This window comes from Clavelina lepadiformis, chromosome 6, assembly GCF_947623445.1.
Source record: "Clavelina lepadiformis chromosome 6, kaClaLepa1.1, whole genome shotgun sequence".
NCBI lineage: Eukaryota > Metazoa > Chordata > Ascidiacea > Aplousobranchia > Clavelinidae > Clavelina > Clavelina lepadiformis.
In genome coordinates this window covers 20,672,953-20,695,502 of record NC_135245.1, presented here as the reverse complement: position 1 = coordinate 20,695,502, position 22,550 = coordinate 20,672,953, and the positions used below count along the sequence as shown (strand labels likewise).

The following is a 22,550-nucleotide window of genomic DNA, read 5'->3' as shown; positions in this document are numbered from 1 at the left end:
TAGACTTGTTCGCATTACCCAATTACACGAGCTATTGTTCAGTATAAATTTGTATCTCGGACTCAATTCTTAGGTTTAAAGTTGGCAACTTGAAGTCGTTTTAAAAATTTTCCTGTATGGAGTGGCTGAACACTAAATTGTATTGTTCAGGCCTTACTGTAGGCTATATTTCAAAGGGGTGATAGGGGCCTTGGCCACCCCGACCCCATATTTTGTGTCTATATAGGTTTCTACATCGGGTGGCGGTGTCTTAAAACCAACAATTCGTATAGTTCTCTTTGTAATCTCATGAAATATTTGATCCCCCCCCCCCCCCCCCAATTTTTTTCCAGCTACGCCACTGGCTGTGATTGGTTTTCAAGTAAAGCCATTCACCCAGGAATGGAGGGTGAAAAACCAATTACCATACTTTGCCCATCAAAGTTTGAAATTACTCGGGCATGGCCTAACGTGGGCGTTCTTTTCTCGTCGTTTGATTGAAAGGTAAATGACAAGCGTTCACCATCAGTTAGTGGAACGTCTGAATAACGTTTGTTCATATAATGTAGATTGTGTATCTGAAAATAGTAAGTTATAACTATTTATTCCATGTTTAAATAACTCAAAACCTAAAATATTAAAATAAAAAAACTTTCATAACATTACATTAAACTTATTGTTTTACATTAGAACAAGTAATTGTTGTTTTTATTTACTTTTTATCCAGCAAGTTTGCTATTTAAAAATTATTTTAAGTTCTATGAAATATCTTGTTAAATTCTACCATGGTCAAAAATGTGGGCGCGCATTTACCTCCTTCAGGCAGCTAGGCTAAAAGCTATCTCTAAAATCTGAACCCTCTTTTCAGCTTACATATAGACAGCGAATTGTTTTATGACGTTTCGTAGGGCTGTAGCTTATTGCCACAGTTTGTTTTCGGTAGCCTATATAGGTAGCCTGGTGTAGCGTATTTCGCTGTATGGATCAGGTTTGTTACTACAAGGCCTAGGCTATATTCCAGGCATAAAGGTTTACAGAGTTACAGACAATAACAAATATTTATAGCATGTTTTCGATACCCGGTGGTGCCATACCGTTGTAATGCTCTTGGGAAAGGCAATGGCCTTCGGTAAGCATTTGATTTTGATAATTTAGTACTGTAGAAAGAAAATTGTTGTAATAACTGTATAATGATAAATTTCCTAGCCTACAATATAAAATATTTTTGTACTCAGTAGTCTATAACAGTTTATACTAAGCTGTTTCTTTACAGGCGTTTTCTGTAGAAAGTTATTGGAAAAACTTAGAAACTTATGTCGGAAGAGAAGCCATCCACCTGTGCCATCACATATGGTAGTAAACAACCCTCATCATTAGGTTTCCTCCAACTACACTGGCAGGTGATGCAGAATTATATATTTTTGATCCACATGAAATTTTTATTATTAACAATATTAAGTTAATTTTAAAATATACTGTGCATGCCAAAAAGTGTTGCTTCAGTGGTGGATTGGCTTAGCACCAGGTTCAAACAATGCGAACTTATTGCAAATGTCCAGTGTTACTACTTTTGTAATGTTCTTGGGTAAGCCATTATTAATCTTTACTCTTCTGGTCCTGGTGAGCAGTGCCAGGGTTGGTCAATATGTTATAAAATTTAATAAACAAATGAAAATTGAGTTTTTGTGGAAAACTGCAGAGAGTGGAGGAATCATTGCCGAGTCCGAGTCTTCCAAAGACATTCGAGAAGAAAGATTCTGACACCTTATCAAAAAGCTTGATTACATCTCACTACTGTTTTAAAAGCTATATTGTTTAGTTTTATATTTTTAATCACTGTAGATTCAGAATGGACAAAAAAGGGCTACTGAAGTTATTAGACAACATTTAGAAAAGGAAGAATCAGGATGGGAATACGGTCTACTAAAACAGGTATTTAAGACCAATGTCTGTCTTTCACCAAGAAGCAATTAGTTTAATGTAAAGATGGATGCATTAGTGCAGAGGTTGGGAACCTATGGCTCGCGAGCCAGATATGGCTCTTTTGATGATGGCATCTGGCTCGCAAATAAATCTAAGCTGGCATTTCTTAGCTCAATTGTTACGAATAAAACTTTTCAGTTATTTGTAATTTTGTAATTTCTGTATCATGCAGCACCAGAAATCGCATTAACAGTAATTAGCATGTTATTAAAGAGTAAATTCAGACATTTACCGTTGTCTAAAGTAGTTGGTTTTGCTTAAAAATGCACACGTTAGTTGCATTAAGTGTTGAAAAATATTATATGGCTCTAACGGAAATAAAAATTAACAATATGTGGATTGCATGGCTCCTTCGCCAAAAAGGTTCCCGACCCCTGCATTAGTGGAATCATTGAAAAGTTTTCATTATTAGGACAAATGCCTTTTGTTAGTGTTTGAAAGAAACTTATTATAAGGTGTTTTAGATTTTCATACTTTTGTAAGAGAATACAGTTGTAGATCATGTTTAGAGGCTGCAACATGGTTATTGATATAGTGATAAATTTTGCAGATTGAGGAAAAATTCAGAAATGTTTATCAATTTGATTACAATACGATATAAGACGCTTGCGTAAGCATGCTAACCACGCTAGACAACAAATGTAACAGCAATGTTGAGCGGCAATGCCATGAGACTGAAGTGAGCAATCTGAGCATTCATCCAGCAATTAACAAAAATCAAATTTGGTTGTTTGTGTATTAGCTTATTGCTTTGTTGAAGAATAATGTGTTCAGATCTTGAGACATTTTATATATATTGAGGTGAAAATAGATTCATTATTAATAGTGTAAAAACCTAACAAAACTTTTGACATAGGATCCATCACCAGAGAAAGAACTTAATCTCTTTTTGAGGTCACAAAAACAACTTTGGCCGACCCGCAAAACAATTCTTTTTGATGCAATGCAGACTGTTAATGTGAGTTGTAGTTGCTTTATTTAACTGGTGGCTTTACAGAACAATTTGTATACATTGACATTTTTGTTTTAATTTTTTAGGCATTTCGGATTAGTTTAAACTCCAGAAAGAAAACACTGCCAAGTTTGCTTGTTTCTTATAACGAAGCCGGAACCATGAAAACATTCATTGTTGCTGATTCAATCCACTTCAGATGTAACAACGATTCGAGGGGGGTGTTAGGCTATTTAATGCAACTTATCGGTTGTTATTATTATTATTATTGTATATTGTTATTACTCACGGGTGCCGGAAGAGGAAGGGCAGAGAGGCCATCGCCCCCTTTTCTTTCTTTATTTTCCAAAATGACATTCAAAAAGTGTCCTATTTTCGAATTTTGCCCCCTGCCAAAAATAATTCCGGCGCCCGTGATTGTACCTGCCTTGTTTCTGTTGCGCTGCTGTAATAAACGCTATTTTGGAAATTTTGACTGCCAAGTGACAATACGCATAAAATAGTAAACACCTAGTTAGTAAACACGTACAACATTTAAACATAAACACCAAAGATAATAAACACCTAGTTAGTAAACACCTACAACATTTAAACACAAAACAGAATAAACATGTGCGATTTAAACATGTAACCATTTTAGGCGTTTCTTTTTGGCCTCACTTTTCGTGTTTAATTAAAGTGTTTAACAAAATAACAGTGTATTGTATTGCACAGCGTTTAACTTTTGCAATTTTAATTTTGTGGATAGTAAAGAAACAAATTGCAATAATTTTGATTAAAGAAGTGTTTTAGGTAAAGAACCGCAAGATGAAGCCAGACAAGTCTATTTTTGAATTTCGATTCATCTGCGTCAAGTGGTGAAAGCGTTTTATTGCAGTAAAATATTGTGTTTGCTGTTTCAAATTCGTAACGCGTAAAAACGCTGTGTGTTAGTGATTGTTGGTAGGCCCTACGTCGAAACGTGTAAGATTGTAGTTAGCGCGCCAACGTAGGTCCGACGAAGATTTTATGTTGCAATTTGATACCCGTATACGTTGCGAGATACATTTGGTAATTTTTACTTCGTGCAATTTGATACCCGTATAAGTTGCGAGATACATTTGGTAATTGTTACTTCGTGCAATTTGATACCCGTATACGTTGCGAGATACATTTGGTAATTGTTACTTCGTGCAATTTGATACCCGTATACGTTGCGAGATACATTTGGTAATTTTTACTTCGTGCAATTTAATACCCGTATACGTTGCGAGATACATTTGGTAATTGTTACTTCGTGCAATTTGATACCCGTATACGTTGCGAGATACATTTGGTAATTGTTACTTCGTGCAATTTGATACCCGTATAAGTTGCGAGATACATTTGGTAATTTTTACATCGTGCAACTTAATACCCGTATACGTTGCGAGATACATTTGGAATTGTTACTTCGTGCATATTTGTACCCGTGCGAATTATAACTTACAAAAATTACGAACGCAATGCGAATGAAATTAATTTTTTGCTTTGGTACCTCAAGACACTTAGATATATCATTATTAGGGCAAGTTTTTGCAACTTTTGCAACTTTTTTTTACAGCTTTCGGCAGCTTCCTAAATACTCAGAATTTATGTAGTATGATGTTTTAAGCTTTTTGTAGGAATTTTTTTATTGCAACTTTTTGCAACTTTTCTCTATTTTTCATGCAACTTTTTACAGCAACTTTTATTAAATATTGCGCAAAATGTAAAGGAGTGATTTAAAAAACATGCTATAAAACTTTTTCTAGTATATTTCTATTCTCTTTGCTTTGCATAACAAAGAGATATGTTTTGGATTAGCTGCCTCTCAATTTTATCTATGACGCAACAGTTGGCTTGCAAGCTAGAAGTTTAACAACCACAGCCAAGCACGACAGTGCCCGAACTAAATTAGAATTGGAAGTATGACTTGGCTTTTGGCCAAGCCCGCACAAACGGAAACAGGTTGTGTCTAGTCTTTCGAGGTCAATTTTTGTTGAGATTGCTTAGTTAGTTGCAGACCTTGGGGGTTTGGGGTGGGGTATTTGACTTGTTTTGGGGGGAGGGGAGGGGAGGGGAGGGGAGGGGAGGGGGGTTAACGCTTTGCTATTTGGCTTTTTGTGGAAACTTATTTCCGCATTGCGTTATTTTCTTGCTGCGTAACGGCAAAAAAATGTTATTTTCGTCGGTCTCGCCAGGCAGTCTGTGAAATGGGAAAGTACCAAATTTGATAGCTCTACAGGAGCTGACAGCGAAATCCTGTCATGTAGGTTTTAAGAATTTTATGAATGCAACTATAGCGGCATTGTGCGCAATGAAGGTTGAAGGCTTGCACTTGCCTTCCTCAAGCAACTGCCAATGTAGTCTGTATTAAACGCAACAAATCACAAATATAGCAAATTCTACGCAGGTACTTACTTTAACGTGCTTTTCTATGTATGTGTCCAAGCTGAAAGCGTGCAAATCCTCAAAACTGCAGTTAGAAACTATTCTTTGCAGAATAGATTTCTGCTTTTCCGCATCGACCAAGTGTTTTTCCCCTCCGTCGACGGATTTCAAATAAAGCGAGAAATTTCTGAAGCAGGCAGTCCAGGAAAAACGGACTGTTCAGTTCAGGCGACTGAACAGACAATAAGTGTTATAACAATACACATAGGCTACAACTAAAAGCGCAGCATGTTCGTGAAGCACTTCTTCTCTTTAAATATTGCTACATACATATCTAGACAAGCAATTACCTTTACTGTATTATCACGTCGCCGTTTATCAAGTGACATTACTAGCTCCTTCACTTGTGTGTCATCCTTATCATGTTTCGCACCTTTCAGGTGTTTCACCAGATGCTTTACATATTTATCGCATAAGGGGCACTTTTTCTTCCCTTCACCAGACAGCTCATTGTATGATATTTTATGAACGTCTCTGCAATGACGACCAACATTCATCACCATTTTTTCGCATATGCTTAAAAACATAAAAGTCACAAAATAAACTAGGAAATAATGTTTTCAGGGCAGCTAAATAAAAACCATACCTGCATTATTTTGCCTTTCTTCTGTGGTGACGCTTCTTCCCCGGCACCTCCTCTGCACCACTATGCTCCGCTTCACCTTCTAACCCGTCAGAAACCCTTTCATCCACCACCATCTCGTCTTTTTTTCCCTCCGACACTTCTTGCCCTGCTGCCTCTTCCATCTCTTCTTCTGATTCCCGTTCGATACTTTTCTTTTCGCTTTCTTCATAAAACAAAGCATTTTAAGTCATCACAGTTTACATAGAGCATGGTAATTTTTAAAATATCGCATAAGTTCAAGCCATGTTACTCACAGACTAACTGTCGATGCGCTGTAGCATTACTGACGCCACTATTTCTTGGGCAGCCACGACTTCGGACGTTGAGTCGGCGAGGCTCCTAAAACAGCAGACATGGAACAACTTACCAATTAATGCAAAAAATATTAAAAAAAATTAAAATGCAACTCAAATTCGGTTTCTATACATAAAAAAAACAATTTGAATGCTAACATTAAGTGGCTTACTTATAATCAAGAGGTAATTCCTGGCCAACCTCGCCCATACTTTCGATTGTGCTTTAGGCGAAATTAGACCTCTGTAGGTCTTTATCTTTAATTGAATAATTGCGGCCCTCTTGAACTGAGCTGCAAAAGAAACATTTTCTCCTTTTTCCGCTACTAACTGGCACACACTTTACGAAAAAATCTTTACGAATTTGTGTCAAGAACAGAGATATAAATTCGCCACCTCCGGCCAACTTCAACCCTCGCTGCATCCTTTTTTCCGCAAACTACTTTGCTCATTTATGGGGAAAATTATTTCAAATTTCTTTTCCGTTGAACCGGACAAGGTTGTCCAGCCCTTCCTTCAACCAGCCAGGCATAACAATTGTTGCATCCCCATATTTTGCGAATGTTTTGTGATCTTGCACCTGCATTAAAAACATCCCTTTTTTAATAGTTTTCTACATGAAAGGAGAATGTGGTGACTTACCCGAATAATCCAACGTCCTTTCCTGGTCCGGCAGCCATGGTTAAGTTCTTCCACGAGCATGTTGCGGACTGCACTTGTCCGCTGCGAGTTTTTGGTTATCTGATAGGCCATGAGGATTTCCCCATGGTCCTTCTCACCTCCGCTCCGGGATCGTTTTCCCAGACTGCATGTTTGTAGAATATAGTGAGTTACTGTATCAACGAAAAATGAAACAATCAATATTAGATTTGTTTAATATCTTGCAGCCTACAACCGATAATTTAAAACAGAAGCTCGGCCTACAGTATGCTAAAACAGAGCAACTAACTGAACAGTACCTCACTCCACGTGCGTTGCTGAGAAGTGAAGGTCAGTCTGAGAAGTGAACTGGGTTGATTGCATTTCATGCTTGAGTGATCACATGCGAATTTATAAAATCTTTAAGATTTGGAAAGGGAATTATCTACACAGCATACCATGCAAAATTTAAAATTTAAAATTAAAATTTGCTTGCCTACCATAATTTTCCAAAAACAACAAATACAATTTTACGTTTAGCAGCGATAGAAACGCAAGATAGAAATGGCCACGCAGATTTTTACAAGATCATCGTTCGTTGTTTCTTCTACGAATCAATTTTAATTTTGTTTTAATTTCATCATTCATTTTTATTTCAAAGGCAAATTTTTTAAGATTCGATTTTAATTAAAGCAAATTTATACTGTTAAAGATTTATACTTATCGTCCCATCTTGGTTTACCACGGTCATCCAAGATGGGACAAAAAGAGCCCACCAGATTTCTAGTCTCTCGTCTTAACCAATCGGCCACGACAACTGTGCTTAATGTTCAATGCAAATAGATAAAATCGCACTTTTCTCGAATCACTTATGGAAGCGTGATTTTAATTCCACGTTGTCGGCGGGATTCGAACTTACGCCGGCAAGGCTCAACAGATTTAAAGTCTGTCGCCTTAACCACTCGGCCACGACAACTGTGCTTATTGTTCAATGCAATTAGATAAAATCGCACTTTCCGCAAATCACTTATGGAAGCATGATTTCAATTCCGCGGGAAGAGCCAAACAGATTTGTAGTCTGTCGCCTTAACCACTCGGCCACGACAACTGTGAATAATGTGCAATGCAAATAGACAAAATCTATTGTCTAGTCGAGCGTAGTAGAGCGTAGTAGAGCGTAGTAGAGCGTAGTAGAGCGTAGTAGAGCGTAGTAGAGCGTAGTAGAGCGTAGTAGAGCGTAGTAGAGCGTAGTAGAGCGTAGTAGAGCGTAGTAGAGCGTAGTAGAGCGTAGTAGAGCGTAGTAGAGCGTAGTCGAGCGTAGTCGAGCGTAGTAGAGCGTAGTCGAGCGTAGTCGAGCGTAGTAGAGCGTAGTAGAGCGTAGTAGAGCGTAGTAGAGCGTAGTCGAGCGTAGTCGAGCGTAGTCGAGCGTAGTCGAGCGTAGTCGAGCGTAGTAGAGCGTAGTCGAGCGTAGTCGAGCGTAGTCGAGCGTAGTCGAGCGTAGTCGAGCGTAGTCGAGCGTAGTCGAGCGTAGTCGAGCGTAGTCGAGCGTAGTCGAGCGTAGTCGAGCGTAGTAGAGCGTAGTCGAGCGTAGTAGAGCGTAGTAGAGCGTAGTAGAGCGTAGTAGAGCGTAGTAGAGCGTAGTAGAGCGTAGAAGAGCGTAGTAGAGCGTAGTAGAGCGTAGTAGAGCGTAGTAGAGCGTAGTAGAGCGTAGTAGAGCGTAGTAGAGCGTAGTCGAGCGTAGTAGAGCGTAGTCGAGCGTAGTAGAGCGTAGTCGAGCGTAGTCGAGCGTAGTTAAGCATAGTCTAGCGTGGTGGATCGTTCTGACGTCAGCTTTTAGCTCCGTCATGCAAATCGACAGCTCAGACTATCAGAAAAAGCCGAGCACCATTAAAAAGGTTCGCGTACCATTTCGGTCGATATGGCATTGCTAATAACCAAAAATACAGTTTCACGATTGAGAACTTATCCAGATACCATTTCCTACGATACTAACCCTCACTTTTAAGGGCGCTTTCACCCCTAACCCTAACCGCTCTATGAAATGGAGTCATTTTGCCAGATGCCGCTGGTCAATAAGTCCTAACCCTGAACATTTAAGAACCGGTATTGTATTTAATTTATTTGGTAGAGAACAATTCCACCATAAAGCACTTGTCCAGACACCATTTCCTACGATGCTAACCCTCAATTTTAAAAGCGATTTCACCCCTAACCCTAACCCCTCAATTAAATGGAGTCATTTTGCCAGATGCGACCGGTCATTAATTCCTAACCCTGAAAATTTGGATAGCGGTATTGTCTTTAATTTATTTGGTAGAGAACAATTCCACCATAGAGAACTTGTCCAGACACCATTTCCTACGATGCTAACCCTAATGGAAAAAGGCTTTACTGTAAACCCGCTTTACGGGTTTTGCGTCACACTACTTACGTCGCATGTCTTGAAGGCATCTCATAACATATCTTGAATGAAGCAGTTTGTTAACATCGTCGTTCCGAATTGCGTTTCTTCTATCGCTCTCCCTGATTTCGTGGCGTCTACAAATACTTTCGGTAACATTAAAGTTTGAACAAAACTTTAAACAAACCAATAACATACCGCTCCTGGTGACGTCTCCGGTAAAACTCGTTCCACTGCTTGATCCGTATCATGGTTGGTTGATAATCAAAGCTGCATTCTGCCGCATGCCTCATAGTCAAGAATTTTATGAATGCAACTATTGCGGCATTGTGCGCAATGAAGGTTGAAGGCTTGCATTTGCCTTCCTCAAGCAACTGCCAACGTAGTCTGTATTAAACGCAACAAATCACAAATATAGCAAATTCTACGCAGGTACTTACTTTAACGTGCTTTTCTATGTATGTGTCCAAGCTGAAAGCGTGCAAATCCTCAAAACTGCAGTTAGAAACTATTCTTTGCAGAATAGATTTCTGCTTTTCCGCATCGACCAAGCGTTTTCCCCCTCCGTCGACGGATTGCAAATAAAGCGAGAAATTTCTGAAGCAGGCAGTCCAGGAAAAACGGACTGTTCGGTCCAGGCGACTGAACAGACAATAAGTGTTATAACAATACACATACAACTAAAAGCGCAGCATGTTCGTGAAGCACTTCTTCTCTTTAAATATTGCTACATACATATCTAGACAAGCAATTACCTTTGCTGTATTATCACGTCGCCGTTTATCAAGTGACATTACTAGCTCCTTCACTTGTGTGTCATCCTTATCATGTTTCGCACCTTTCAGGTGTTTCACCAGATACTTTACATATTTATCGCATAAGGGGCACATTTTCTTCCCTTCACCAGACAGCTCATTGTATGATATTTTATGAACGTCTCTGCAATGACGACCAACATTCATCACCATTTTTTCGCATATGCTTAAAAACATAAAAGTCACAAAATAAACTAGGAAATAATGTTTTCAGGGCAGCTAAATAAAAACCATACCTGCAGTATTTTGTCTTTCTTCTGTGGTGACGCTTCTTCCCCGGCACCTCCTTTGCACCACTATGCTCCCCTTCACCTTCTAACCCGTCAGGATCCCTTTCATCCACCACCATCTCGTCTTCATTTCTCTCCGACACTTCTTGCCCTGCTGCCTCTTCCATCTCTTCTTCTGATTCCCGTTCGATACTTTTCTTTTCGCTTTCATCATAAAACAAAGCATTTTAAGTCATCACAGTTTACATAGAGCATGGTAATTTTTAAAATCTCGCATAAGTTCAAGCCATGTTACTCACAGACTAACTGTCGATGCGTTCTAGCATTACTGATGCCACTATTTCTTGGGCAGCCACGACTTCGGACGTTGAGTCGGCGAGGCTCCTAAAACAGCAGACATGGAACAACTTACCAATTAATGTAAGAAATATTAAAAAAAATAAAAATGCAACTCAAATTCGGTTTCTATACATAAAAAAAAAACAATTTGAATGCTAACATTAAGTGGCTTACTTATAATCAAGAGGTAATTCCTGGCCAACCTCGCCCATACTTTCGATTGTGCTTTAGGCGAAATTAGACCTCTGTAGGTCTTTATCTTTAATTGAATAATTGCGGCCCTCTTGAACTGAGCTGCAAAAGAAACATTTTCACTTTTTTCCGCTACTAACTGGCACACACTTTACGAAGAAATCTTTACGAATTTGTGTCAAGAACAGAGTGAAAGAAAAAGTGAAAACTCTTACCCAAAACCTTGTACTAACGATCTCATTTTCTTCTTTCGAGTTTCAATATAACCAGGCTCTGCATCCTTAAAGTTCTTCGGAATTTTCTTTTTTTTTCATTTATCAAGCTACAATTAAAACGACAACAATTTATAACTTGTAAATCAACAGAATTTACAGAACGCATAGCTACGCACCCTTTTTGGCAACTTTGAAGGACTGATGATCGTGTCCACGTCGTCATCAGATGACGACCTGTGTGACAGAATGCTTTCGGTTTGAGGTCGCGGTAAATTTTTCGCCACCTCCGGCCAACTTCAACCCTCGCTGCATCCTTTTTTCCGCAAACTACTTTGCTTATTTATGGGGAAAATTATTTCAAATTTCTTTTCCGTTGAACCGGACAAGGTTGTCCAGCCCTTCCTTCAACCAGCCAAGCATAACAATTGTTGCATCCCCATATTTTGCGAATGTTTTGTGATCTTGCACCTGCATTAAAAACATCCCTTTTTTAATAGTTTTCTACATGAAAGGAGAATGTGGTGACTTACCCGAATAATCCAACGTCCTTTCCTGGTCCGGCAGCCATGGTTAAGTTCTTCCACGAGCATGTTGCGGTCCGCACTTGTCCGCTGCGAGTTTTTGGTTATCTGATAGGCCATGAGGATTTCCCCATGGTCCTTCTCACCTCCGCTCCGGGATCGTTTTCCCAGACTGCATGTTTGTAGAATATAGTGAGTTACTGTACCAACGAAAAATGAAACAATCAATATTAGATTTGTTTAATATCTTGCAGCCTACAACCGATAATTTAAAACAGAAGCTCGGCCTACAGTATGCTAAAACAGAGCAACTAACTGAACAGTACCTCACTCCACGTGCGTTGCTGAGAAGTGAAGGTCAGTCTGAGAAGTGAACTGGGTTGATTGCATTTCATGCTTGAGTGATCACATGCGAATTTATAAAATCTTTAAGATTTGGAAAGGGAATTATTTACACAGCATACCATGCAAAATTTAAAATTTAAAATTTAAATTTGCTTGCCTACCATAATTTTCCAAAAACAACAAATACAATTTTACGTTTAGCAGCGATAGAAACGCAAGATAAAAAATGGCCACGCAGATTTTTACAAGATCATCGTTCGTTGTTTCTTCTACGAATCAATTTAAATTTTATTTTAATTTCATCATTCATTTTTATTTCAAAGGCAAATTTTTTTAGATTCGATTTTATTTAAAGCAAATTTATACTGTTAAAGATTTATACTTATCGTCCCATCTTTGTTTACCACGGTCATCCAAGGTGGGACAAAAAGAGCCCAGCAGATTTCTAGTCTCTCGTCTTAACCAATAGGCCACGACAACTGTGCATAATGTTCAATGCAAATAGATAAAATCGCACTTTTCTCGAATCACTTATGGAAGCGTGATTTTAATTCCACGTTGTCGGAAGGATTCGAACATACGCTGGCAGAGGCCAAACAGATTTCGAATCTGTCGCCTTAACCACTCGGCCACGACAACTGTGATTAATGTGCAATGCAAATAGACAAAATCTATTGTCTAGTCGTGCGTAGTCGAGCGTAGTCGAGCGTAGTCGAGCGTAGTCGAGCGTAGTAGAGCGTAGTAGAGCGTAGTAGAGCGTAGTAGAGCGTAGTAGAGCGTAGTAGAGCGTAGTAGAGCGTAGTAGGGCGTAATAGAGCGTAGTAAAGCGTAGTAGAGCGTAGTAGAGCGTAGTAGAGCGTAGTAGAGCGTAGTAGAGCGTAGTAGAGCGTAGTAGTGCAAAGTCTAGCGTAGTAGAGCGTAGTAGAGCGTAGTAGAGCGTAGTCGAGCGTAGTCGAGCGTAGTCGGGCGTAGTCGAGCGTAGTGGAGCGTAGTGGAGCGTAGTGGAGCGTAGTGGAGCGTTGTGGAGCGTAGTGGAGGGTAGTGGAGCGAAGTTAAGCATAGTCTAGCGTGGTGGATCGTTCTGACGTCAGCTTTCAGCTCCGTCATGCAAATCGACAGCTCAGACTATCAGCAAAAGCCGAGCACCATTAAAAAGGTTCGCGTACCATTTCGGTCGATATGGCATTGCTAATAACCAAAAATACAGTTTTACGATTGAGAACTTATCCAGACACCATTTCCTACGATACTAACCCTCACTTTTAAGGGCGCTTTCACCCCTAACCCTAACCGCTCTATGAAATGGAGTCATTTTGCCAGATGCCGCTGGTCAATAAGTCCTAATCCTGAACATTTAGGATCCGGTATTGTATTTAATTTATTTGGTAGAGAACAGTTCCACCATAAAGAACTTGTCCAGACACCATTTCCTACGATGCTAACCCTCAATTTTAAAAACGATTTCACCCCTAACCCTAACCTCTCAATTAAATGGAGTCATTTTGCCAGATGCGACCGGTCATTAATTCCTAACCCTGAAAATTTGGAAACCGGTATTGTATTTAATTTATTTGGTAGAGAACAATTCCACCATAGAGAACTTGTCCAGACACCATTTCCTACGATGCTAACCCTAATGGAAAAACGCTTTACTGTAAACCCGCTTTACGGGTTTTGCGTCACACTACTTACGTCGCATGTCTTGAAGGCATCTCATAACATATCTTGAATGAAGCACTTTGTTAACATCGTCGTTCCGAATTGCGTTTCTTCTATCGCTCTCCCTGATTTCGTGGCGTCTACAAATATTTTCGGTAACATTAAAGTTTGAACAAAACTTTAAACAAACCAATAACATACCGCTCCTGGTGACGTCTCCGGTAAAACTCGTTCCACTGCTTGATCCGTATCATGGTTGGTTGATAATCAAAGCTGCATTCTGCCGCATGCCTCATAGTTAAGAATTTTACGAATGCAACTATTGCGGCATTGTGCGCAATGAAGGTTGAAGGCTTGCATTTGCCTTCCTCAAGCAACTGCCAACGTAGTCTGTATTAAACGCAACAAATCACAAATATAGCAAATTCTACGCAGTTACTTACTTTAACGTGCTTTTCTGTGTATGTGTCCAAGCTGAAAGCGTGCAAATCCTCAAAACTGCAATTAGAAACTATTCTTTGCAGAATATATTTCTGCTTTTCCGCATCGACCAAGCGTTTTCCCCCTCCGTCGACGGATTGCAAATAAAGCGAGAAATTTCTGAAGCAGGCAGTCCAGGAAAAACGGACTGTTCGGTCCAGGCGACTGAACAGACAATAAGTGTTAAAACAATACACATACAACTAAAAGCGCAGCATGTTCGTGAAGCACTTCTTCTCTTTAAATATTGCTACATACATATCTAGACAAGCAATTACCTTTGCTGTATTATCACGTCGCCGTTTATCAAGTGACATTACTAGCTCCTTCACTTGTGTTTCATCCTTATCATGTTTCGCACCTTTCAGGTGTTTCACCAGATACTTTACATATTTATCGCATAAGGGGCACATTTTCTTCCCTTCACCAGACAGCTCATTGTATGATATTTTATGAACGTCTCTGCAATGACGACCAACATTCATCACCATTTTTTCGCATATGCTTAAAAACATAAAAGTCACAAAATAAACTAGGAAATAATGTTTTCAGGGCAGCTAAATAAAAACCATACCTGCATTATTTTGCCTTTCTTCTGTGGTGACGCTTCTTCCCCGGCACCTCCTTTGCACCACTATGCTCCGCTTCACCTTCTAACCCGTCAGGAACCCTTTCATCCACCACCACCTCGTCTTCTTTTCTCTCCGACACTTCTTGCCCTGCTGACTATTCCATCTCTTCTTCTGATTCCCGTTCGATACTTGATCCATTTGCATTGAACATTAAGCACAGTTGTCGTGGCCGAGTGGTTAAGGCGACAGATTCGAAATCTGCTGGGCTCTGCCCGCGTAGGTTCGAATCCTGCCGACAATGCATGATTGGAATCACGTTTCCATAAGTGATTTGCGAAAAGTGCTGTTTCGTCCCCATGACTACGCTAGACTACGCTAGAGTAGATGAGACTACGCTAGAGTAGATGAGACTACGAAAGACTACGTTAGACTACGCTAGACTACGCTAGACTAGACAATAGATTTTATCTATTTGCATTGCACATTAAGCACAGTTGTCGTGGCCGAGTGGTTAAGGCGACAGACTTGAAATCTGTTGGGCCTTGCCCGCGTAGGTTCGAATCCTGCCGACAATGCGGAATTGAAATCATGTTTTCATAAGTGATTCGAGAAAAGTGCGATTTTATCTATTTGCATTGCACATTAAGCAGAGTTGTCGTGGCCGAGTGGTTAAGGCGACAGACTTGAAATCTGTTGGCCTCTGCCAGCGTATGTTCGAATCCTGCCAAAAACGGAGATATTAATTTTGCAAATTCACAAGTATATTGAGATAAGTGCAACTTTAATGATTTTGTCTATTCATAAATCATTAAGCATAGTTTTCTTGGCTGAGTGGTTAAGGCGACAGACTACAAATCTGTTGTGCTCTGCCCGCGTATGTTCGAATCCTGCCGACAACGCGGAATTGAAATCATGTTTCCATAAGTGATTCGCGAAAAATGCCATTTGATCCATTTGCATTGCACATTAAGCACAGTTGTCGTGGCCGAGTGGTTAAGGCGACAGACTTGAAATCTGTTGGGCCTTGCCCACGTAGGTTCGAATCTTGCCGACAATGCGGAATTGAAATCATGTTTTCACAAGTGATTCGAGAAAAGTGCGATTTTTTCTATTTGCATTGCACATTAAGCACAGTTGTCGTGGCTGAGTGGTTAAGGCGACAGACTTGAAATCTGTTGGCCTCTGCCAGCGTATGTTCGAATCCTGCCGACAACGGAGATAATAATTTTGCAAATTCACACGTATATTGAGTTAAGTGCAACTTTAATGATTTCGTCTATTCATAAATCATTAAGCATAGTTTTCTTGGCTGAGTTGTTAAGGCGACAAACTACAAATCTGTTGTGCTCTGCCCGCGTATGTTTGAATCCTGCCGACAACGCGGAATTGAAATCATGTTTCCATAAGTGATTTGCGAAAAATGCCATTTGATCCATTTGCATTGAACATTAAACACAGTTGTCGTGGCCGAGTGGTTAAGGCGACAGACTACAAATCTGTTGGGCTCTGCCCGCGTATGTTCGAATCCTTCCGACAACGCGGAATTGAAATCATGCTTCAAACACAGTTGTCGTGGCCGAGTGGTTAAGGCGACAGACTACAAATCTGTTGGGCTCTGCCCGCGTATGTTCGAATCCTGCCGACAACGCGCGGATTTGAAATCATGCTTCCATAAATGATTCGCGGAAAGTGCGATTTTATCTAATTGCATTGCACATTAAGCACAATTGTCGTGGCCGATTGGTTAAGGCGACAGATTCGAAATCTGCTGGGCTCTGCCCGCGTAGGTTCGAATCCTGCCGACAATGCGTGATTGGAATCACGCTTCCATAAGTGATTTGCGAAAAGTACTGTTTCGTCTCCATGACTGCGCTAGACTACGCTAGACTACGCTAGACTACGCTAGAGTAGATGAGACTACGCTAGAGTAGATGAGACTACGAAAGACTACGAAAGACTACGAAAGACTACGTTAGACTACGCTAGACTACGCTAGACTAGACAATAGATTTTATCTATTTGCATTGCACATTAAGCACAGTTGTCGTGGCCGAGTGGTTAAGGCGACAGACTTGAAATCTGTTGGGCCTTGCCCGCGTAGGTTCGAATCCTGTCGACAATGCGGAATTGAAATCATGTTTCCATAAGTGATTCGAGAAAAGTGCGATTTTATCTATTTGTATTGCACATTAAGCAGAGTTGTCGTGGCCGAGTGGTTAAGGCGACAGACTTGAAATCTGTTGGCCTCTGCCAGCGTATGTTCGAATCCTGCCGACAACGGAGATATTAATTTTGCAAATTCACAAGTATATTGAGATAAGTGCAACTTTAATGATTTCGTCTATTCATAAATCATTAAGCATAGTTTTCTTGGCTGAGTTGTTAAGGCGACAAACTACAAATCTGTTGTGCTCTGCCCGCGTATGTTTGAATCCTGCCGACAACGCGGAATTGAAATCATGTTTCCATAAGTGATTTGCGAAAAATGCCATTTGATCCATTTGCATTGAACATTAAACACAGTTGTCGTGGCCGAGTGGTTAAGGCGACAGACTACAAATCTGTTGGGCTCTGCCCGCGTATGTTCGAATCCTTCCGACAACGCGGAATTGAAATCATGCTTCAAACACAGTTGTCGTGGCCGAGTGGTTAAGGCGACAGACTACAAATCTGTTGGGCTCTGCCCGCGTATGTTCGAATCCTGCCGACAACGCGCGGATTTGAAATCATGCTTCCATAAGTGATTCGCGGAAAGTGAGATTTTACCTAATTGCATTGCACATTAAGCACAATTGTCGTGGCCGATTGGTTAAGGCGACAGATTCGAAATCTGCTGGGCTCTGCCCGCGTAGGTTCGAATCCTGCCGACAATGCGTGATTGGAATCACGCTTCCATAAGTGATTTGCGAAAAGTGCTGTTTCGTCTCCATGACTGCGCTAGACTACGCTAGACTACGCAAGACTACGCTAGACTACGCTAGACTACGCTAGAGTAGATGAGACTACGCTAGAGTAGATGAGACTACGAAAGACTACGTTAGACTACGCTAGACTACGCTAGACTAGACAATAGATTTTATCTATTTGCATTGCACATTAAGCACAGTTGTCGTGGCCGAGTGGTTAAGGCGACAGACTTGAAATCTGTTGGGCCTTGCCCGCGTAGGTTCGAATCCTGCCGACAATGCGGAATTGAAATCATGTTTTCATAAGTGATTCGAGAAAAGTGCGATTTTATCTATTTGCATTGCACATTAAGCACAGTTGTCGTGGCCGAGTGGTTAAGGCGACAGACTTGAAATCTGTTGGCCTCTGCCAGCGTATGTTCGAATCCTGCCGACAACGGAGATATTAATTTTGCAAATTCACAAGTATATTGAGATAAGTGCAACTTTAATGATTTCGTCTATTCATAAATCATTAAGCATAGTTTTCTTGGCTGAGTGGTTAAGGCGACAGACTACAAATCTGTTGTGCTCTGCCCGCGTATGTTCGAATCCTGCCGACAACGCGGAATTGAAATCATGTTTCCATAAGTGATTCGCGAAAAATGCCATTTGATCCATTTGCATTGCACATTAAGCACAGTTGTCGTGGCCGAGTGGTTAAGGCGACAGATTCGAAATCTGCTGGGCTCTGCCCGCGTAGGTTCGAAACTTGCCGACAAGGCGGAATTGAAATCATGTTTTCATAAGTGATTCGAGAAAAGTGCGATTTTATCTATTTGCATTGCACATTAAGCACAGTTGTCGTGGCCGAGTGGTTAAGGCGACAGACTTGAAATCTGTTGGGCGTTGCCCGCGTAGGTTCGAATCTTGCTGACAATGCGGAATTGAAATCATGTTTTCACAAGTGATTCGAGAAAAGTGCGATTTTATCTATTTGCATTGCACATTAAGCAGAGTTGTCGTGGCCGAGTGGTTAAGGCGACAGACTTGAAATCTGTTGGGCCTTGCCCACGTAGGTTCGAATCTTGCCGACAATGCGGAATTGAAATCATGTTTTCACAAGTGATTCGAGAAAAGTGCGATTTTATCTATTTGCATTGCACATTAAGCACAGTTGTCGTGGCTGAGTGGTTAAGGCGACAGACTTGAAATCTGTTGGCCTCTGCCAGCGTATGTTCGAATCCTGCCGACAACGCGTGGATTTGAAATCATGCTTCCATAAGTGATTCGCGGAAAGTGAGATTTTATCTAATTGCATTGCACATTAAGCACAATTGTCGTGGCCGATTGATTAAGGCGACAGATTCGAAATCTGCTGGGCTCTGCCCGCGTAGGTTCGAATCCTGCCGACAATGCGTGATTGGAATCACGCTTCCATAAGTGATTTGCGAAAAGTGCTGTTTCGTCTCCATGACTGCGCTAGACTACGCTAGACTACGCTAGACTACGCTAGACTACGCTAGACTACGCTAGACTACGCTAGACTACGCTAGACTACGCTAGAGTAGATGAGACTACGCTAGAGTAGATGAGACTACGAAAGACTACGTTAGACTACGCTAGACTACGCTAGACTACGCTAGACTAGACAATAGATTTTATCTATTTGCATTGCACATTAAGCACAGTTGTCGTGGCCGAGTGGTTAAGGCGACAGACTTGAAATCTGTTGGGCCTTGCCCGCGTAGGTTCGAATCCTGCCGACAATGCGGAATTGAAATCATGTTTTCATAAGTGATTCGAGAAAAGTGCGATTTGATCCATTTGCATTGCACATTAAGCACAGTTGTCGTGGCCGAGTGGTTAAGGCGACAGACTTGAAATCTGTTGGCCTCTGCCAGCGTATGTTCGAATCCTGCCGACAACGGAGATATTAATTTTGCAAATTCACAAGTATATTGAGATAAGTGCAACTTTAATGATTTTGTCTATTCATAAATCATTAAGCATAGTTTTCTTGGCTGAGTGGTTAAGGCGACAGATTACAAATCTGTTGTGTTCTGCCCGCGTATGTTCGAATCCTGCCGACAACGCGGAATTGAAATCATGTTTCCATAAGTGATTCGCGAAAAATGCCATTTGATCCATTTGCATTGAACATTAAGCACAGTTGTCGTGGCCGAGTGGTTAAGGCGTCAGACTACAAATCTGTTGGGCTCTGCCCGCGTATGTTCGAATCCTGCCGACAACGCGGAATTGAAATCATGTTTCCATAAGTGATTCGCGAAAAATGCCATTTGATCCATTTGCATTGAACATTAAGCACAGTTGTCGTGGCCGATTGGTTAAGGCGACAGACTACAAATCTGTTGGGCTCTGCCCGCGTATGTTCGAATCCTGCCGACAACGCGCGGATTTGAAATCATGCTTCCATAAGTGATTTGCAAAAAATAGACATATGTTCGACATAACATGTTCGACATAACATAACATGTTCGACATATGTCACCTGAGTTTGAGAGACTAGAATTGGTAATTTTGTGTGAAACTTTGTAGGCTACGTATTTCTTGTTAAAAATATGTAGTGATTGCAGAGGACGAAGACTTTAATGCTTACGAAGTTACAAAAAAATGAACTGCTTGAAATTGAATATTCAGGTATGGTAAGTCTACAAGTTTTCCCATGTTACATGCTAAACAATGTGGGGATGGCGATCACGAACACCACAACAGTAAACTTTTAATTCCTCAAATAATCGATTTTAGTGGGTTTATTTGATTTTATATCTGTTTGAATTTGTTCTAACGAAGAGCATAACATTTGCTGTTATAAAGTTATTAATCACCTATTCTAGCTTAATTTTAGGTTATTTTGAACATATTTGTGATAATAGTATGAATTAATGTAATATAACATTGTGTAAGACATAGAATTCTCATCTATCGAATCAGCGAAGCATAACACTGCGTGACGTAATCGATTGCTTCCTGCTTATTGTGTGTGCTTTTTGAGTTGATCATTCCTTTCTTGCTATTACGAACAGCGCCGCAACATGGACGTCTTTATACTGTAGTTGCTGTACCAATGCTTTATCTAGATGTATTCGTTTGAAGAAGCTGCAATATAATCAGAATATACAGTTGTCGAGGTGAACAATTAATTCTAAGGCTCATTAACCTTCGAGGATAATTAACAATTCAACAGACAAACGTTGTAGTGATTTGGTCGCCCTTACAGGATAAGGTACGACATACAATCACTTCATTACATATTTATTGTGATTGTTAGCATAAATGTCGTATTTTTTTGTGAAAAGTGAATAAAGTATTCGTAGCACTTGTGTGTATTGACATTTCCGGGTTATTTAAAAAACGCCTTTACCTTTTGGGGAAAATAATTGAGGTAATGAAGTTTGTAAAAAATCTTAGCCTACTGTACTTATGTGGGGATACTTTTAAGTTCTTTCGTCCTTTTGCAGCCTTGCATTTAGTAAAAAAAATCATAAAATTTTGGCATTGCAGTTGCAGGGATAAGGAAGGTTTTAAAGTTTAAACAGTGTCGAAATTTCACAATCTCGGTATTGATGTGATATTTATGGTGGTAACAGCAACTACTAAGCCAGTAAATCTGATTGTGTCAAGTTGCTCAATATGTTACGTGACATGAATAAGATTAAGCCACTAGTTTTTCACTTATAACGAAGTAAACACCAATCACATCGTATAATGGGTTTTAGTTAACCATCATTGTTTCCAATGCGTCGGTGGTATGTAGCCTAGTTAGCCATAAAAAGGCGTTGCGAACTGTATGTAGGCCGGTTTATGGTACTTGGACCAAAATAAGGCATGGGGAATGTTTTTTGGACGAAAGTGGCATTTTATTAGTCAATGATGAAAATTGTGGACTAATAACAGCCACTATTTTTTCCTGTGATGGACTCTGACTGCTGAGTTTGGAATGAGCGCACTCATTGTTGTTTTTCATTGGCATCAATACCGGACTTAACTGGTGCGTGTAGCGCGTTTAACAATCAAACAGTTCGTTTATCAGTAAGAAATTTAGCCTAGACAAGTGTTAAGTGGCTATTAATTTCATTTTACTAAGGTTTATGCAAAATTTTCCTCGCAATTTACCTGTGGTGTGCAGCTGCCTCAAAACACAGACTGGACTGCAGCCCTGGTTGGTACATGATTCGAGCAACACAATAACCCTAGAATGGCCGGAAAATTTTTGTAGCGTCTCTTACCATACGGGTGAAAAATGGACCCATGGTGTGACAATATTTTCTAAACATGCGATATTGCTTAGTTTACAAATTTGAAATTTTTCCAAAAGTTGTTTGTATTTTTAAACGAAATCACTGAAATAGTAATTGACACAACTTCAAGAAATTGGTATGAAAATATACCAACGAATGTTCAACAATAGCATGCCAGCAACTTTTTTTAACATTGTTGGCAGAGGACTGCTGGGCACCCAGTATGGGTGCATACATTTTTGCTGCAGCTTTTACATACTGTTCATGTCTTTCTGTCCATCTTGGTCAGACAAATAAAGCATCTCATCTTTTTTAAAGGTTCGGAATGGGAAACTTCTTCAACGTGACATCAGCTTATGTCTCTTGTTGTGACTTGTTCAAACCCAGCTAGCTCTTTTCGTAGCTGAATAATCATGTTCCTGCAAGATGTCTTTCGTTTATGGCTTTTTAAAACATCTTCGTAGAGAAAAGTCTGTGAGTGCGTTGAGCGCGCCTATGTCAATGATGTTATAGAACATTGCCATTGGCCAACGCCATGTCATTCGTTTCGTGGAGTAATTAATAGTAAACCATTTGATCCATCGTATCAACACCTCGCTGGGTGCAGTTGTAGTATGATATTATTTCTGGCTTCATTCTTCCCCCTTGTCAGGATGGATTGTGCTCAAAAGAGGCACAACTTCACCTTTCATGGGACAATAGGATACGATCG

The 22,550-nt window shown here is 40.3% G+C and overlaps 6 long non-coding RNA genes and 10 other non-coding genes across 20 annotated transcripts; 12 read left to right on the top strand and 4 right to left on the bottom strand.

Annotated features, from left to right (window-relative positions):
• Positions 1 to 335: 335 nt before the first annotated feature.
• Positions 336 to 2,640, top strand: LOC143463124 (uncharacterized). Its single transcript, XR_013118263.1, has 4 exons — positions 336 to 1,108; positions 1,253 to 1,379; positions 1,822 to 1,911; positions 2,513 to 2,640. It is a non-coding gene; the product is annotated as an uncharacterized LOC143463124 (long non-coding RNA).
• Positions 2,641 to 2,649: 9 nt separating this feature from the next.
• On the top strand, positions 2,650 to 3,383 carry LOC143463122 (uncharacterized). Its single transcript, XR_013118261.1, has 2 exons — positions 2,650 to 2,920; positions 3,001 to 3,383. It is a non-coding gene; the product is annotated as an uncharacterized LOC143463122 (long non-coding RNA).
• Positions 2,920 to 3,609, bottom strand: LOC143463123 (uncharacterized). The gene is made up of 2 exons (XR_013118262.1): positions 3,463 to 3,609; positions 2,920 to 3,424 (listed from the first exon to the last, which is right to left on the bottom strand). It is a non-coding gene; the product is annotated as an uncharacterized LOC143463123 (long non-coding RNA).
• A 2,659-nt stretch (positions 3,610 to 6,268) lies between these two features.
• On the bottom strand, positions 6,269 to 7,388 carry LOC143463048 (uncharacterized). Of its 2 annotated transcripts, none has more exons than XR_013118237.1 (5): positions 7,243 to 7,388; positions 6,926 to 7,088; positions 6,680 to 6,863; positions 6,457 to 6,576; positions 6,269 to 6,329 (listed from the first exon to the last, which is right to left on the bottom strand). It is a non-coding gene; the product is annotated as an uncharacterized LOC143463048 (long non-coding RNA). The 2 variants fall into 2 exon arrangements; XR_013118238.1 differs by having other exon boundaries at positions 6,926 to 7,116; positions 7,243 to 7,350.
• Positions 7,389 to 9,532: 2,144 nt separating this feature from the next.
• On the bottom strand, positions 9,533 to 10,192 carry LOC143463440 (uncharacterized). The gene is made up of 3 exons (XR_013118307.1): positions 10,079 to 10,192; positions 9,764 to 9,965; positions 9,533 to 9,697 (listed from the first exon to the last, which is right to left on the bottom strand). It is a non-coding gene; the product is annotated as an uncharacterized LOC143463440 (long non-coding RNA).
• Positions 10,193 to 10,470: 278 nt separating this feature from the next.
• LOC143463062 (uncharacterized) lies at positions 10,471 to 12,079 on the bottom strand. Of its 4 annotated transcripts, none has more exons than XR_013118239.1 (6): positions 11,962 to 12,079; positions 11,645 to 11,807; positions 11,399 to 11,582; positions 10,882 to 11,001; positions 10,668 to 10,752; positions 10,471 to 10,572 (listed from the first exon to the last, which is right to left on the bottom strand). It is a non-coding gene; the product is annotated as an uncharacterized LOC143463062 (long non-coding RNA). The 4 variants fall into 3 exon arrangements; XR_013118240.1 differs by having other exon boundaries at positions 11,645 to 11,835; positions 11,962 to 12,044; XR_013118241.1 differs by lacking the exons at positions 10,471 to 10,572; positions 10,668 to 10,752; positions 10,882 to 11,001 and having other exon boundaries at positions 11,297 to 11,582.
• A 3,105-nt stretch (positions 12,080 to 15,184) lies between these two features.
• On the top strand, positions 15,185 to 15,266 carry Trnas-uga (transfer RNA serine (anticodon UGA)). Its single transcript has one exon. It is a non-coding gene; the product is annotated as a tRNA-Ser (tRNA).
• Positions 15,267 to 16,148: 882 nt separating this feature from the next.
• Positions 16,149 to 16,230, top strand: Trnac-aca (transfer RNA cysteine (anticodon ACA)). Its single transcript has one exon. It is a non-coding gene; the product is annotated as a tRNA-Cys (tRNA).
• A 27-nt stretch (positions 16,231 to 16,257) lies between these two features.
• Trnac-aca (transfer RNA cysteine (anticodon ACA)) lies at positions 16,258 to 16,339 on the top strand. Its single transcript has one exon. It is a non-coding gene; the product is annotated as a tRNA-Cys (tRNA).
• Positions 16,340 to 16,731: 392 nt separating this feature from the next.
• Positions 16,732 to 16,813, top strand: Trnas-uga (transfer RNA serine (anticodon UGA)). Its single transcript has one exon. It is a non-coding gene; the product is annotated as a tRNA-Ser (tRNA).
• A 400-nt stretch (positions 16,814 to 17,213) lies between these two features.
• On the top strand, positions 17,214 to 17,295 carry Trnac-aca (transfer RNA cysteine (anticodon ACA)). The gene has a single exon. It is a non-coding gene; the product is annotated as a tRNA-Cys (tRNA).
• A 27-nt stretch (positions 17,296 to 17,322) lies between these two features.
• On the top strand, positions 17,323 to 17,404 carry Trnac-aca (transfer RNA cysteine (anticodon ACA)). The gene has a single exon. It is a non-coding gene; the product is annotated as a tRNA-Cys (tRNA).
• Positions 17,405 to 17,796: 392 nt separating this feature from the next.
• On the top strand, positions 17,797 to 17,878 carry Trnas-uga (transfer RNA serine (anticodon UGA)). Its single transcript has one exon. It is a non-coding gene; the product is annotated as a tRNA-Ser (tRNA).
• Positions 17,879 to 19,266: 1,388 nt separating this feature from the next.
• Positions 19,267 to 19,348, top strand: Trnas-uga (transfer RNA serine (anticodon UGA)). Its single transcript has one exon. It is a non-coding gene; the product is annotated as a tRNA-Ser (tRNA).
• A 400-nt stretch (positions 19,349 to 19,748) lies between these two features.
• Trnac-aca (transfer RNA cysteine (anticodon ACA)) lies at positions 19,749 to 19,830 on the top strand. The gene has a single exon. It is a non-coding gene; the product is annotated as a tRNA-Cys (tRNA).
• A 76-nt stretch (positions 19,831 to 19,906) lies between these two features.
• Positions 19,907 to 19,988, top strand: Trnac-aca (transfer RNA cysteine (anticodon ACA)). The gene has a single exon. It is a non-coding gene; the product is annotated as a tRNA-Cys (tRNA).
• The last annotated feature ends 2,562 nt before the right edge of the window (positions 19,989 to 22,550 follow it).